Source organism: Oncorhynchus tshawytscha, linkage group LG16, assembly GCF_018296145.1.
Source record: "Oncorhynchus tshawytscha isolate Ot180627B linkage group LG16, Otsh_v2.0, whole genome shotgun sequence".
Classification (NCBI taxonomy): Eukaryota; Metazoa; Chordata; class Actinopteri; order Salmoniformes; family Salmonidae; genus Oncorhynchus; species Oncorhynchus tshawytscha.
Window position 1 is genome coordinate 17,967,547 of NC_056444.1, and position 16,571 is coordinate 17,984,117.

General features: G+C 40.8%; 1 long non-coding RNA gene across 1 annotated transcript; it reads left to right on the plus strand.

Moving 5' to 3' along the window:
• Positions 1-12,782: 12,782 nt before the first annotated feature.
• On the plus strand, positions 12,783-14,326 carry LOC112236918. The gene is made up of 3 exons (XR_002951301.2): positions 12,783-13,376; positions 13,526-13,676; positions 13,844-14,326. It is a non-coding gene; the product is annotated as an uncharacterized LOC112236918 (long non-coding RNA).
• Positions 14,327-16,571: the final 2,245 nt, after the last annotated feature.

Below are 16,571 nucleotides of genomic sequence, written 5' to 3' on the forward strand. Positions count from 1 at the left end.
TGGAGATTGCATGGCAGTGTGTTCGATTTATATATATCTTCGCAACAGGTGTGGCTGAAATAGCCCAATCCACTCATTTGAAGGGGTGTCAACAGACTTGTGTACAGTCGTGGCCAAAAGTTTTGAATGACACAAATATTAATTTCCACAAAGTTTGCTGGTTCAGTGTCTTTAGATATTTTTGTCAGGTGTTACTATGGAATGCTGAAGTATATTTACAAGCATTTCATAAGTGTCTTTGGCTTTTATTGACAATTACATGGAGTTGATGCAGAGAGTCAATATTTGCAGAGTTGACCCTTCTTTTTCAAGACCTCTGCAATCCGCCCTGGCATGCTGTTAATTCACTTCTGAGCCACATCCTGACTGATGGCAGCCCATTCTTGCATAATCAATGCTTGGAGTTTGTCAGAATTTGTGGGGTTTTGTTTGTTCACCTGCCTCTTGAGGATTGACCACATGTTCTCAATGGGATTAAGGTCTGGGGATTTGAGGTGGGATTAAGGTCTGGGAAATATTGATGTTTTGTTCCCTGAGCCACTTAATTATCACTTTTGCCTTATGGCAGGGTGCTCCATCATGCTGGAAAAGGCATTGTTCGTCACCAAACTGTTCCTGGATGGTTGGGAGAAGTTGCTCTCGGAGGATGTGTTGGTACCATTCTTTATTCATGGCTGTGTTCTTAGGCAAAATTGTGAGTGAGCCCACTCCCTAGGCTGAGAAGCAACCCCACACATGAATGGTCTCAGGATGCTTTACTGTTGGCATGACACAGGACTGATGGTAGCGCTCACCTTGTCTTCTCCGGACAAGCTTTTTTCCGGATGCCCCAAACAATCGGAAAGGGGATTCATCAGAGGAAATGACTTTACCCCAGTCCTCAGTAGTCCAAACCCTGTACCTTTTGCAGAATATCAGTCTGTCCCTGATGTTGTTCCTGGAGAGACGTGGCTTCTTTGCTGACCTTCTTGACACCAGGCCATCCTCAGTCTTTGCCTCACTGTGCGTGCAGATGCACTCACACCCGCCTGCTGCCATTCCTGAGCAAGCTCTGTACTGGTGGTGCCCCGATCCCGCAGCTGAATCAACTTTAGGAGACGGTCCTGGCACTTGCTGGACTTTCTTGGGTGCCCTGAAGCCTTCTACACAACAATTGAACCGTATTCCTTAAAGTTCTTGATGATCCGATAAATGGTTGATTTAGGTGCAATATCCTTGCCTGTGAAGCCCTTTTTGTGCAAAGCAATGATGAAGGCACGTGTTCCCTTGTTGGTAACCATGGTTGACAGAGGAAGAACAATGATTCCAAGCACCACCCTCCCTTTGATGCTTCCAGTCTGTTATTTGAACTCAATCAGCATGGCAGAGTGATCTTCCATCCTTGTCCTCGTCAACACTCACACCTGTGTTAACGGGAGAATCACTGACATAACGTCAACTGGTCCTTTTGTAGCAGGGCTGAAATGTTATTTGGGGATTCAGTTCATTTGCATTTATCTGATCACTCTTCATAACATTCTAGAATATATTCAAATTGCCTAAATATAACCTGAGGCAGCAGACTTTGTGAAAATTAACATTTATTTCATTCTCAACTTTTGGTCACGACTGTATATATACTGTATCTGCCAAAATAAATGAAACACCAACACAAAGTGGTGTTGGGCCACCACGAGCTGCCAGTTTGAATGCGCCTTGGCATAGATTCTACATGTGGACCTAAACCATGCCAGGAAAATGCACCCCACACCATAATATATACTTTATATCCCTAGTTTACTCAAGTATTTACTTTATTTTGGCAGTTACCGGTATGCCTAGAGTTGTATTGTGGCTATAGACATAATCCATAGAAGGGTTTTGTAACCTCTTACCCTGGTAATTTGACTATTAAACTCAAGGGGTACAGTAGCAATGGATGCCAGTCATGACTTGGAATGGGAACTGCCATCTATGGGTTATATTTCTATGGTTGGTTGCAGCTGTCTGTTTTGAAGATTTCAAAATAGTAAAAAATGAAGCCCTGGAGCCTATGATTTCTTTACCTGGTCCTGCTGTCAATGATTGACCACTCTCTCCAGTCTGGGTGAGTGCTGTCTGGCTGCTCTTTGGAGCCAATTTGGCCTTTGGAGTGGATTTATTTTTTTTAATTAAAAAGGCAATGCCATCACAACCAATAACCAGCGAAAGCCTCTATTTTCCTCACTAATAGTACATTAGTAGATTTGTCACAATAGAGGCAAAGTTGCTATATTTTATCTGATTCATGGTAAATGATAATGGTCAATTTCACAACTATAAAACACGAGTGATCTATGAATAAAGAAATGAAATGTATGGAATAGTATTTCATCCATTATAAGTGTACTGCAGAACAGTGAAAATGGAATTGTATAACAGGGTCCCCCAACTGACTACCCGCGGGTGGTTTTCTTTGCCCCCCACCGCAAGCTTTCTGAGCGCAAAAATATTCCGATTATTTTGGGTTGGACATAAAAGACGTTTAGAGAAGAAAAAAAACACCAGGAAATCAGTTCTAAGTGATTTTAATTCAACAAATCTGTTACCAAGTATTGTTCACACCTAATAGAGACACGTGATCATATACAAACGTAAGAAATGTTTAAACAGATTATGTTTCAGTCAAACACATGTTTTTGCGTATTGCGGTCAATTTGCGGTCTACAAATTATTTGTAATTTTGTTCCGGTCCCCTGATCATCAGCCCAAGAAAATCTAGTTGATGATCCCTGCTGTGGAATATCCCACATTCCAATTTGGAATGCCATTCACAGAACGATGACCATATTAGGTAAGGGGCCTGCGTAACTAGGTGTAAGATCACTGCAACTTCCTTTATATTCTTATCACTCAACATGACACCGGTATGTGAAAAGAGCTCTTCTGAACTTTTTTCTTTTAATCGTTAATTTCACTTTTACTAAAAAAAAATGTGTTAATTACTTTACATTGTGCTATATAATGCATTTCATTGTGATTTATGTGTTTATGTTATTAAATAAAGTATAAAACTACCCATTCATTTGTAGTCAAGGTTTAGCTAGTTTACGTTAGCTTGGCTTGTTAAAGTTACACATGTTCAGTTTCAAAGATGGTAATTACTGTAAAGTAAGTTAGCTATTTTTTTCCACAAATGATACTATTTTTTTTTACAAGTATGCAATTTACAGCCTCTTCACTAGCAATGGCATAAATACATTTTATCTCATTTTGGATTGTCGGTCAGTGTGAAATGAATTGGATCCATTGTGCCTAATCAGAAAGGGGTGAATTTGCTATTACAGTACTCCAATCTGGGGACAGCTAAATCATGTAAATTAGATCCCTATTCTAATCTCTGAGAGATGTGGTTCAGGAGAAACATTAGATTGAGGAAAGCCTTTCATTGCTATCTGACCCATAGTAGCTCAAATATAATTTGTCACATGCTTCAGTAAACAACAGGTGTAGACGAACAGTGAAATGCTTACTTACGGGCCCTTCTCAACATTGCAGAGAGAAAGAAAATCTAGGAATAATAAAGTAATAATGAGTAACGATTACGTGGCTATATACACAGGGTACCAGTTCAATGTGTTTTTGTTGTTGTAATGTAACCTTTATTTAACTAGGCAAGTCAGTTAAATAAATCTTCTTCAGGATCGGTGGGTCCCGTGGGGGACGGTTGAGCTAATGCGATTAGCATGAGGTAAGTAACAAGAATATTTCCCAGGACATAGACATATCTGCTATTGGCAGAAAGTTTAAATTCATGTTAATCTAACTGCACTGTCCAATTTACAGTATGTATACAGTGAAATAAAACCATGCTATTGTTTGAGAGTGTGCACAGTTGTGAACATGAAAAGTTATTAAGAAAAATTGTTATTTACAATGACTGCCTACCCCGGCCAAACTCGGACAACACTGGGCCGATTATGCGCCACCCTATGGGACTCCAAATTACAGCCGGATGTGATACAGCCTGGATTCAAGCCAAGGACTGTTTTTTAATCCACTTCTTGCACTGGATGCAGTGCCTTAGACGCTGCACCACTCAGGGGCCCAATATGAGGTAATTGAGGTTGCTATGTACATATAACTAGGAATAAAGTGACTTGACAACAAGATGGATAATAAACAGTAGCTGCAGCGTATATGACGGCCGTAATTATAATATATATTGGGGAGGGACACACCCCCACATACACACACAAAATTCAAATATGCTCAAATTGTCCCCCCCAATATATTCATATAAAGAATTTGCTAAGACGGAACCACGCACCGCCATCCGGAATAATCATTGGCAAATGTAGTCATAACTAAACTTAACAAATTGCCACTATTATTACTACCGGTTCTAATGTTACCGTGTTCTGCGTGTGGTTTGTCCAAGTAGTTTTGCCGTTGCTCGACTGCTGTGGGTAGGTACAATCAATGTCAAACATTTGTATTAAACATTTGAAAACAAGAATGTAATATGAGTGTAATGTAGTCTGGAGTGGAAACAAACGTTTTGGTGAAAACAGGCCGATTTGCGAGTGCTAATCAATCAACCACCACTAACGTTAGCTATCATAGCTAAATTACCTGGAAAATTAATTAGCCACACATTCACCAGGGACCAACAATGGTGCTCACGGGTGTATTCAACTTATGTTAATGTCTTTATTAGGTTATATTTGTCAAGAAATCCCAAGTGAAGTCTGAGTAAAGTGTCAATCATTAATGTTGCGCAGCATGTGTAATTTATGTAGACAGTAGTAGCTTTAATTTATTGCATATTAGTATAGTGTACTGTATAGCTGTACTTGCTTATGATAAATATAATTATTAGTGTTTGATTAAAGTGCAAGCAGTTTTATTACAGTCAGCTTTCATTCACAGTGAGTGTCATCATGAGCAAGAGGAAGGGTGGCAGTGACATTCATCAGTTTTTTGGGCAGTCTCAGAATTTTTTACATTTTTATTTAATCTTTATTTAACCAGGTAGGCCATTTGAGAACAAATTCTCATTTACAACTGTGACCTGGCCAAGATAAAGCAAAGCAGTGCGACAGAAACAACACAGTTACACATAAACAAACGTACAGTCAATAACGCAATAGAAAAATCTATGTACAGTGTGTGCAAATGTAGAAGATTAGGGAGGTACGGCAATAAATAGGCCATATAGGCGAAGTAATTACAATTTAGCATTAACACTGGAGTGATAGATGTGCAGATGATGATGTGCAAGTAGAGATACTGGGGTACAAAAGAGCAAGAGGATAAGTAACAATATCGGGATGAGGTAGTTGGGTGTGCCATTTACAGATTGCCTGTGTACAGGTACAGTGATTGGTAAGCTGCTCTGACAGCTGATGCTTAAATTTAGAGAGGGAGATGTAAGGCTTCAGTGATTTTTGCAATTCGTTCCAGTCATTGGCAGCAGAGAACTGGAAGGAAAGGTGGCCAAAGGAAATGTTGGCTTTGGGGGTGGCCAGTGAAATATACCTGCTGGAGCGGTGCTATGGGTGGGCATTGCTATGGTGACTGGTGAGCTGAGATAAGGCGGGGCTTTACCTAGCAAATACTTATAGATGACCTGGAGCCAGTGGGTTTTGCGACGAATATATAGTGAGGGCCAGCCAACGAGGGCATACTGGTCGCAGTGGTGGGTAGTATATGGGGCTTTGGTGACAAAACGGAATGCATTGTGATAGACAATTTTATTTTTATTTCACCTTTTATTTAACCAGGTTGGCCAGTTGAGAACCAGTTCTCATTTACAACTGCGACCTGGCCAAGATAAAGCAAAGCAGTGTGACACAAACAACACAGAGTTACACATGGAATAAACAAATGTGCAGTCAATAACACACTAGAAAAGTCTATATACAGTGTGTGCAAATTAAGTAAGATTAGGGAGGTAAGGCAATAAATAGGCCATAGTGGTGAAATTATTACAATTTAGCAATTAAACACTGGAGTGATAGATTAGCAGGAGATGAATGTGCAAGTAGAGATACTGGGTTGCAAAGGAGCAAAAAAATACATAACAATATGGGGATGAGGTAGTTGGGTGGGCTGTTTACAGATGGGCTATGTGCAGAATGCAATGATCTGTAAGCTGATGGTTAAAGTTAGTGAGGGAGATATGAGTCTCCAGCTTCAGTACTTTTGCAATTCTTTCCAATCATTGACAGCAGAGAACTGGAAGGAAAGGCGGCCAAAGCAGGAGTTGGCTTTGGGGGTGACCAGTGAAATATACCTGCCGGAACGCGTGCTACGGGTGGGTGCTGCTATGGTGACCAGTGAGCTGAGATAAGGCGGGGCTTTACCTAGCAAAGACTTATAGATGACCTGTAGCCAGTGGGTTTGGTAACGAATATGAAGCGAGGGCCAGCCAACGAGAGCATACATGTCGCAGTGGTAGGTAGTATATGGGGCCTTGGTGACAAAATGGATGGCACTGTGATAGACTGCATCCAATTTGCTGAGTATAGTGTAAATGACATTACCGAAGTCATGGATCGGTAGGAAACTCAGTTTTACGAAAGAAGAATAAGTTGTGAGCAGTGAGGAAATGAGTACCAGTCAGATGATAGAACTCTACAGTAGTACAAGAGATGAGTCAATGTTTCTTGAAATAATAATCATTGCCATTCAGATCAGAAATGGTTAGTAATCCATTCCTGAACATCATGGCAAGAAACACCACTTGTTTCCTGATAATATTTATTTCATGTTCACTCTGGTGCGTTCAGAGTAAGGAGGATGAGGATGCCAACAGGGTAGGGAAAGCAGGTGACATGGAGGTGAGTCAGAAAAGGAGTAAATATTGATGGTTAAGACAGTTGATGGTTAGGAATAATGACATAACAGCTGTCTAATCCTAATGTTAATTTAAACAGATATTCCTCTAAGTATGACTTCTCATGTGTATTTCAGATAATACAATCAAGCAGTTTTATGAAGATTGTTGGGGGTGTGAAGTACTTGGTGCGGCAAGATCAGGCTTTTTGAGGCGTTGATAAGGAAAGTGGGAATTTCAGCCAGCTTCTAAAGTATGATGCAGAGCTGACCACCTGGTTGAAAGGTCACTTTGATTTCACCAGTCCCCAAATGCAAAACAAAATTTTGAAGCTGGTGGGCAATATAATCGTCAAAGAAATTCTGTCGGAAATAACATCAATGCCAGTGGTTCAGTTCGCACTTATCATTGATGGCACCCAGGATATATCAGGAGTTGATCAGGAGTCAATATGTTTGAAGGCACCCAGGATATATCAGGAGTCAATATGTTTGAATGCACCCAGGATATATCAGGAGTTGATCAGGAGTCAATATTAGAGGTCAACCGATTTATGATTTTTCAACGCCGATACCGATTATTGGGGGCCAAAAAAAGCCTATACCGATTGGCCGATTTTATGTGTGTGTGTAATGACAATTACAACAATACTGAATGAACAATGAATACTTATTTTAACTTAATATAATACATAAATAAAATCTATTTAGTCTTAAATAAATAATGAAACATGCTCAATTTGGTTAAAATAATGCAAAAACAGTGTTGGAGAAGAAAGTAAAAGTGCAATATGTGCCATGTAAAAAAAGCAAACGTTTAAGTTCCTTGCTCAGAACATATGAAAGCTGGTGGTTCAATATTCCCAGTTCTTCAATATTCCCAGTTAAGACGTTTTAGGTTGTAGTTATAGGAATTATGACGGTCAAATATTTCTCTCTATACCATTTGTATTTCATATACCTTTGACTATTGGATGTTCTAATAGGCACTTTAGTATTGCCAGCCTTATCTCAGGAGTTGATAGGCGTGAAGTCATAAACAGTGCTGTGATTCAAGCATTGCTAAGAGCTGCTGGCAAACACAGTAAAATTTGAATTAATGTTTACGAGCCTGCTGCTGCCTACCACCACTCAGTCAGACTGCTCTATCAAATATCAAATCATAGACGTAATTATAATAATCACAGAAATATGAGCCTTTGGTCATTAATATGGTCAAATGCGGAAATTATTTCATTCCGAAAACAAAACGTTTATTCTTTCAGTGAAATACGGAACCGTTCTGTATTTTATCGAACGGGTGACAACCCTAAGTCTAAATATTGCTGTTACATTGCACAACCTTCAATGTTATGTAATTAGTTTGCAACGAGCCAGGCGGCCCAAACTGTTGCATAAACCCTGACTCTTTGTGCAATAAATTCAAGAGAAGTGACACAATTTCCCGAGTTAATATTGCCTGCTAACATGAATGTCTTATAACTAAATATGCAGGTTTAAAAAAAATAAACTTCTGTGTATTGATTTTAAGAAAGGCATTGATGTTTATGGTTAGATACATTCGTGCAACAATTGTGCTTTTTTTGTGAATGCGCTTTTGTTAAAACGTCACCCGTTTGGCGAAGTAGGCTGTGATTCGATGATAAATTAACAGGCACCGCATTGATTATATGCAACGCAGGACAAGCTAGTTAACCTAGTAATATCATCAACCATGTGTAGTTAACTAGTGATTATGTGAAGATTGATTGCTTTTTTATAAGGTAAGTTTCATGCTAGCTATCAACTCACCTTGGCTCCTTGCTGCACTCGCATAACAGATGGTCAGCCTGCCATTTAACTAACAATTTAGCAGTCTTATGGCTTGGGGGTAGAAGCTGTTCAGGGTCCTGTTGCTTTCAGACTTGGTGCATTGGTACTGATAGCTGTGTGGTAGCAGAGAGAACAGTTCAGCGCTCTACATTCTGAACATATGTGCCTAAATATTTTGCTGTGCGACCAGGCCCCAAGAAATTAAGGATTCTAGCTTTATTACCTGGGTGGACTCCTTGTGCGCCTAAATTACTTTGTGTGCACTTTCATTTTTCAATTTAGGCGCACACGTGCTCCTTTCAAAAAAAAAGGTCAGCATTGAGCTCTGCAGTCTAGGACTTGGTGGCTGGAGTCTGACCATTTTTAGGGCCTTCCTCTGACACACCGCCTGGTATAGAGGTTCTGGAAGCTTGGCCCCAGTGATGTACTGGGCCATACGCACTACCATCTGTAGGATCTTGCGGTCAGATGCCAAGCAGTTGCCATACCAAGCAGTGATGCAGTAGGGCTGAGCGATATGGCCTGAAACTCATAGCTCACCTTTTATTTATTTTTCTTATGAGCGATTCACGATAACATCTTGATTTAAAAAAAATATATATATATATATATGTGTGTGTGTGTATGTATGTGTGTGTGTGTGTTTTCTCTAAGATGTGTTGTACAATTTTAAAGGTCAAATCCATTGCATTTAAAACAGTCCACAATAATTGAATGAATTGAGAGCTTGTGTAATTATACTGAGACTGAATATATACAGTGGGGCAAAAAGGTATTTAGTCAACCACCAATTGTGCAAGTTCTCCCACTTAAAAAGATGTGAGGCCTGTAATTTTCATCATAGGTACACTTCAACTATGACCGACAAAATGAGGAAAAGAAATCCAGAAAATCACATTGTAGGATTTTTAATGAATTTATTTGCAAATTATGGTGGAAAATAAGTATTTGGTCAATAACAAAAGTTTATCTCAATACTTTGTAATATACCCTTTGTTGGCAATGACAGAGTTCAAATGTTTTCACAAGGTTGCAAAAAAAGCACTGTACCTTCCACAACCATAAGACCCACAAAGAAGTTAATAAAAATAGTTGTACCTGCTTTTTTTTGCAATAATCACTGATCTGGCTTTCAGGTTTGTCTATAAAAATGCAATATTTGTTACAAATTTAAACGGAACCATTCATAATGCACATTCACTAATAATGTAGCAAGCATTATAGAAAATTATAGCATTATAGCATGCTAGCCTGTCCACTATGCTCACATGTTTAAATCAAGTGGCTTACCTTATTTCTCAGAATGAGAACGAGTTGCCAATTCCTTTATAATTGTTTTATGCTTATTGCACATTTATAAAAGACTAAACAGCTAGTATAACCTAGCTAGTATAATCTTTATTTGACTAAAATGCTGCTAGTGATATGTGGTACCATAATGGTACCATTCAGAATGAATGTTCATTGGTACATCTGTTTTAGTATATTCTGCTCTGCTTGAATTTTGAGGAGTTGAAACATAAACAGGATATGGTTTCTAAAGTTCAACTTCTCCTCTATTACAGTAAAATAATGTCTCCATATTAGAGGTCGACCGATTTAATCGGAATGGCCGATTTAATTAGGGCCGATTTCAAGTTTTCATAACAATCGGAAATCTGTATTTTTGGGCACCGATTTAAAAAAAAAAAAAAAAAAATTTTTTTTTTTAAAAAGTACTTAAAACAAATGTATACCTTTTATTTAACTAGGCAAGTCAGTTAAGAACACATACTTATTTTCAATGATGGCCTAGGAATGGTGGGTTAACTGCCTTGTTCAGGGGCAGAACAACAGATTTTCACCTTGTCAGCTCGGGGGATCCAATCTTGCAACCTTACAGTTAACTAGTCCAATGCTATAACCACCTGCCTCTCGTTGCACTCCACAAGGAGACTGCCTGTTATGCGAATGCAGTAGAAGCCAATGTAAGTTGCTAGCTAGCATTAAACTTATCTTATAAAAAACAATCAATCATAATTACTAGTTCTAACTACACATGGTTGATGATATTACTAGTTTATCTAATGTGTCCTGCGTTGCATATAATCAATACAATGTTGGGAATGATTTCAAACAGCACTTTCTTGCGTTTTGCCAGCAGCTCTTCGCAAGCACAGTGCTGTTTATAACTTCAAGCCTATCAGCCTAATGGCTGGTGTAACCGATGTGAAATGGCTAGCTAGTTAGCGGGGTGCGCGCTAATAGCGTTTCAAATGTCACTCGTTCTGAGACTTGCAGTAGTTGTTCCCCTTGCTCTGCATGGGCCGCGGCTTTTGTGGAGCGATGGGTAACGCTGCTTCGAGTGTGGCTGTTGTCGATGTGTTCCTGGTTCGAGCCCAGGTAGGAGCGAGGAAGCTATACTGTTACACTGGCAATACTATAGTGCCTATAAGAACATCCAATAGTCAAAGGTATATGAAATACATATGGTATAGAGAGAAATAGTCCTATAAATACTATATTAACTACAACCTAAAACCTCTTACCTTGGAATATTGAAGTCTCATGAACCACCAGCTTTCATATGTTCTCATGTTCTGAGCAAGAAACTCAAACATGAGCTTTTTTACATGGCACATATTGCACTTTTACTTCTCCAACACTTGGTTTTTGCATATTTTAAACCAAATTGAACATGTTTCATTATTTATTTGAGGCTAAATTGATTTTTATTGATGTATTATATTAAGTTAAAATAAGTGTTCAGTATTGTTGTAATTGTCATTATTACAAATACTTTTTTTTTTTTAAATCTGCCGATTAATCGGTATCAGCTTTTTTTGGTCCTCCAATAACCGGTATTGGCGTTGAAAAATCATAATCGGTCGACCTCTAGTCCATATGCCCAATTCTGTTGGACCAAACCTGAAATGCAAATAGCGAGTTGAAACCGTTTGTCATAGAGGAATAAGTGATCACCCATCTTTGTTGTTGTGAGTGATAGGGGGAGGGGCTTGGGTGAAAGGGGAAAATTGAAATCTGTCCAAAATAAGCACAATGCGCTTATTTTGAACCTTAACTTGTCACCTGCCTTCCCGCCATTGGGAAAACCACTCACATAGGGAGTTAGGGCGGCGACAGGAGCATTATATACTGATTTCTGGTGTAAATGGGAAGCTATTCAGACCCCTTTTTAAAATGTTGTTACGGAACAGCCTTTTTCTAAAATTGATGATGTAGTTTTTCCCCTCTCAATCTACACACAATACCCCATAATGATGAAGCAAAAACTGTTTTTTTTAGAAATTGGTGAAAATGTATAACTTTAAAAAATAAAAAATTATCACATTTACATAAGTATTCATCCCCTTTACTCAGTACTTTGTTTAAGCACCTTTGGCAGTGATTACAGCCTTGACTCTTCTCGGGTATGACACTACATTTCTCTGTTCATCTTTCCCTCGATCCTGACAGGTCTCCCAGTCCCTGCCGCTGAAAAACATCCACACAGCATGCTTCACCGTAGGGAGGGTGCCAGGATTCCTCCAGACGTGGCATTCAGGCTGAAGAGTTCAATCTTGGTTTCATCAGACCAGAGAATCTTGTTTCTCTGGTCTGAGAGTCCTTTAGGTGCCTTTTGGCAAATTCCAAGTAGGCTGTCATGTGCCTTTTACTGAGGAGTTGCGTCCGTCTGGCAACTCTACCAAGTATTCCTGATTTGGTGGAGTGCTGCAGAGATGATTGTCCTCCCATCTCCACAGAGGAACTCTGTCAGAGTGACCATCAGGTTCTTGGTCACCTCCCTGACCAAGGCCCTTCTCCTCCGATTGCTCAGTTTGGCCGGGCAGCCAGCTCAAGGAATGATGGATGCCACTTAGTTGGTGGGGACCTTCAATGCTGCAGAAATGTTTCAGTACCCTTCCCCAGATCTGTGCCTCGACACAATCGTGTCTCGGAGCTCTACGGACAATTCCTTCGACCTCGTGGCTTGGTTTTTGCTCTGACATGCACTGTCAACTGTGGGACCTTATATAGACGTGTGTGCCTTTCCAAATCATGTCCAATCAATTTAATTTACCACATGTGGACTCCAATCACGTTGTAGAAACATCTCAAGGACGATCCATGGAAACAGGACGCACCTGAGCTCAATTGAGTCTCATAGCGAAGGGTCTGAATACTTGTGTAAATAAGGTATTTCTGTTTTTTTTTTATGTGCAAAAATGTCTCAAATCTTTTTGCTTTGTCATTATGGGCTATTGTGTGTAGATTGATAATTCATTCAAATATTGAATCAATCTGAGAATAAGGCTGTAACGTAACAAAATGTGGAAAAAGTCAAGGGTCTGAATACTTTCCGAATGCAGTGTATATCGCCCAGCCCTATAATGCAGTCAAGATGCTCTCAATGGTGCAGCTGTTTAACTTTGAGGATCCGAGGGCCCATGTCAAATCTTTTCAGCCTCCTGAGGGGGAAGGCGTTGTTTTGCCCTCTTGACATCTGTGTTGGTGTATGGGTACCGTGATCAATCCTTAGTGATGTGGACACCGTGGAACTTTAAGCTCTCGACCTGCTCCACTACAGCTTGTCGACGTGAATGAGGGCGTGCTCGGCCCTACGTTTTCTGTAGTCCATGATTAGCTCCTTTGTCTTGCTGACGTTGAGGGAGAGAATCATTAGCTGAAGCAGAAGAAACAGACTGTGGTCAAGAGCGCCAAGAAGGGGGTTCACACTGGACCTGACCCACCCTGTGGAGTACAGCATCCTGGACTCTGCCAACTTCGTAAGCTACCGGCACCGCTTCACCGGACATCATAGGGCTACTGCCCATGGTCTTCATCATTAAACAGGCTAGGGATATTATGCTTTATCATTGTGTAATGTTTGTCTAACTCTGTGTGTGGATTATGGTAACATTCCCTAGCTGACTAGGGTTCCCTTCCCTAGTCACTGCTCTTTCCAACAGGAAACCTTTCTCAACGAGAGGGTAAAGGTCAATGGCAAGACAGGAAATCTGGCAAATCTAGTCGAGATCAACCATCTGAAAAACAAGATCCACGTCACAGAACCAGCTTTCCAAGAGGTAAGCTATTGGTGTCGATAGTCTACTACTACTAATAACTCCATTGGGTGTGCCTTTTTTAACTAGGACTAGGTTTGAGGAACTCCCCAGCCTCAACCCTTTAGGACAGGTCTGAGGTGTACTCCTCCCCTTCTTTGACATCAAACTCCTCTCCCATTGGTCCACAGGTACCTGAAGAAGAACAATCTAGAAGAAAAAGAAACGCACACCTATAAAGACGAGGTGCTGGCTAGCGGAGTAGAAACTTGAAAATAAAACAGAGTCGCACACTCAGGGTACCCTGATGAAGACAGCTTGGCTGTCGAAACGTTGGTATTACATTTTTGCATCTGAGCTCCTAGAGTGTGTGACTCTTTTATTTTCACCTGAAGAAGAACAACCTCCGTGATTGGTTGAGAGTCATGTTGGCAGACAAGGAGACTTACGAGCTGAGATACTTCCAGATCAGCCAGGAAGAGGACAATGACGAGTAGAGCCAAGCTCCGCCCACCTGCCCCAGCATGCAGGACTGGAGACTGGCCAGTCCGTCACACTTGTCACTTGTTTGTGAGAGGGAAAGTCTTCTGTGAGAGACATTTGTATTTGTCAGTGGATAGACTGTAAACTTCAGTGTGTCATCATGTCTCTAGTTTGATGGGAGAATAAATTAGATCAACAAAACAGCCCTGGTGTGTTCTGCTTGAATATTTTGTGGGTGCATGACTGTTTCAATGAAGTATGAAGTTCAGTGAGAAATTATTTTCACAGAACTTCTCAGATGACTATCATAGGTGTAATTCCCAGTATGTCCACCTGATGTCACCAGACACTGTGTTACTGCATCCTGCCCTGCTGTTATATTGTTATAGTCATCTGAGATAGTATAGTAGTGCGAATCAGGACCGCTAATGGCAATGCTGGCTAAACTGGAAGGTTTACAATGTAAAATAAATAACCTCACTGCTGCTCTACTCTATGAAGATGGAGTATGTGATTATCATACTATAAGCAGAGCACAAACCCTACCATACCATCTTTGCTTTACCTGACCCTAGTGTAGATGCTTTCAGTTCACTATAACTCAAACAAATCTTTCTAACCAGCAAACTGTTTGGAGCAGCACTCTGTATAAGGTATGTTGAACTGAGTCTGATTCAGAACCGCAGGTTCTTTTCCTGTTGTCCCATTACTGCCAAGAAACTTTTGTATATAGTGTATGTAGACACCCTTTCAAATTAGCACACAGCCATGCAGTCACCATAGACAAACATTGGCAGTAGAATGGCCTTACTGAAGAGCTCAGTGACTTTCAACGTGGCACCGTCATAGGATGCCACCTTTCCGAGTCAGTTTGCCAATTTCAGCCCTGCTAGAGCTGCCCCGGTCAACTGTAAGTGCAGGTATGATGACGTGGAAAAGTATAAGAGTAGCAACGGCTCAGCCGCGAAGTGGTAGGCCACACAAGCTCACAGAACGGGACCGCTGAAGCGTGAAGCGCATAAAAATGGCAACACTCACTACTGAGTTCCAAACTGCCTCTGGAAGCGACGTCAGCACAATAACTGTTTGTCGGAGCTTCATGAAATGGGTTTCCATGGCCGAGCAACCGAACACAAGCCTTAGATCACCATGCGCAATGTCAAGCGTCGGCTGGAGTGGTGTAAAGCTCGCTTGGACTCTGGAGCAGTGGAAATGCGTTCTCTGGAGTGATGAATCACGCTTCACCATCTGGCAGTCCAACGGACGAATCTGGGTTTGGTTAATGCCAGGAGAACGCTATGTGCCCCCATGCATAATGTCAACTGTAAATTTTAGAGAAGGAATAATGGTCTGGGACAGTTTTTTATGGTTCGGGCTAAGCCCCTTGGTTCCAGTGTAGGGAAATCTTAACTCTACAGGACAATGATATTCTAGAAGATTCTGTGCTTCCAACTTTGTGGCACCGGTTTTGGGAAGGCCCTTTCCTGTTTCAACATGACAATGTCTCTGTCCACAAAGCGAAGTCCATACAGAAATGGTTTGTCGAGGTTGATGTGGAAGAACTTGATTGGCCTGCACAGAGCCCTGAACTCAACCCTATCGAACATCTTTGGGATGAATTGGAATGCCGACCACGAGCCAGGCCAAATCGCCCAACATCATTGCCCGACCTCACTAATGCTCTTGTGGCTGAATGGAAGCAAGTCCCCGCAGCAACGTTCCAAATCTAGTGGAAAGCCTTCCCAGAAGAGTGGAGGCTGTTATACAGCAAAGGGGCGACCAATTAATGCCCATGGTTTTTGGCCATGTAGTTTATGATCTGGACAAAACGGTGAGAAGCTCCCCTTCTCCGTTCCTCTTCACTATGTGGTAGCAGTTAGCTCCTCTATACTTTATAGTGTTCGATATGTTATATTGGCAGTGAATCTTATTAAGCTGTTATGTTATATAATCGTCTACCTTGGCTGATGTGTCAGAATGTCAGTAAATGCTTTATATTCCCAGGAGCAGAGCAATGTTTTCCTGGGACTGATCCCACCCTTTCATCTGTGAGAGTGTGTATATGTGCGTGTGTACATGTGTTAGTGATCTTTGTCGTGTTGGAGACTAGTGTGTGGAACCGTTCACAGTAACAGCTTGTTTTGAGGCGACCTGGGTTCGATACCTGGTTAGTTGTGTGTGTGGATGCATGGGTGTATCTCGTCCTGCTTCCCACTCGCTGATCTGCTCTCTCATCTGCTGTGGATAAAACACACCGCCTCAGGAATGCCCATTTCACCCTGCAACTTCCCACTAGTGTGTGTCCATCTGTAATAGTGAAAGTCTACACACTCCTTGTGTAACAGAGTAAGAACCTATATCTGTTGTATTTGTGGAAGATTGCCCAAATTAGTTAGTTTCACAAATTCAATTAATGTTATTGAGTTCCTGTTAAAA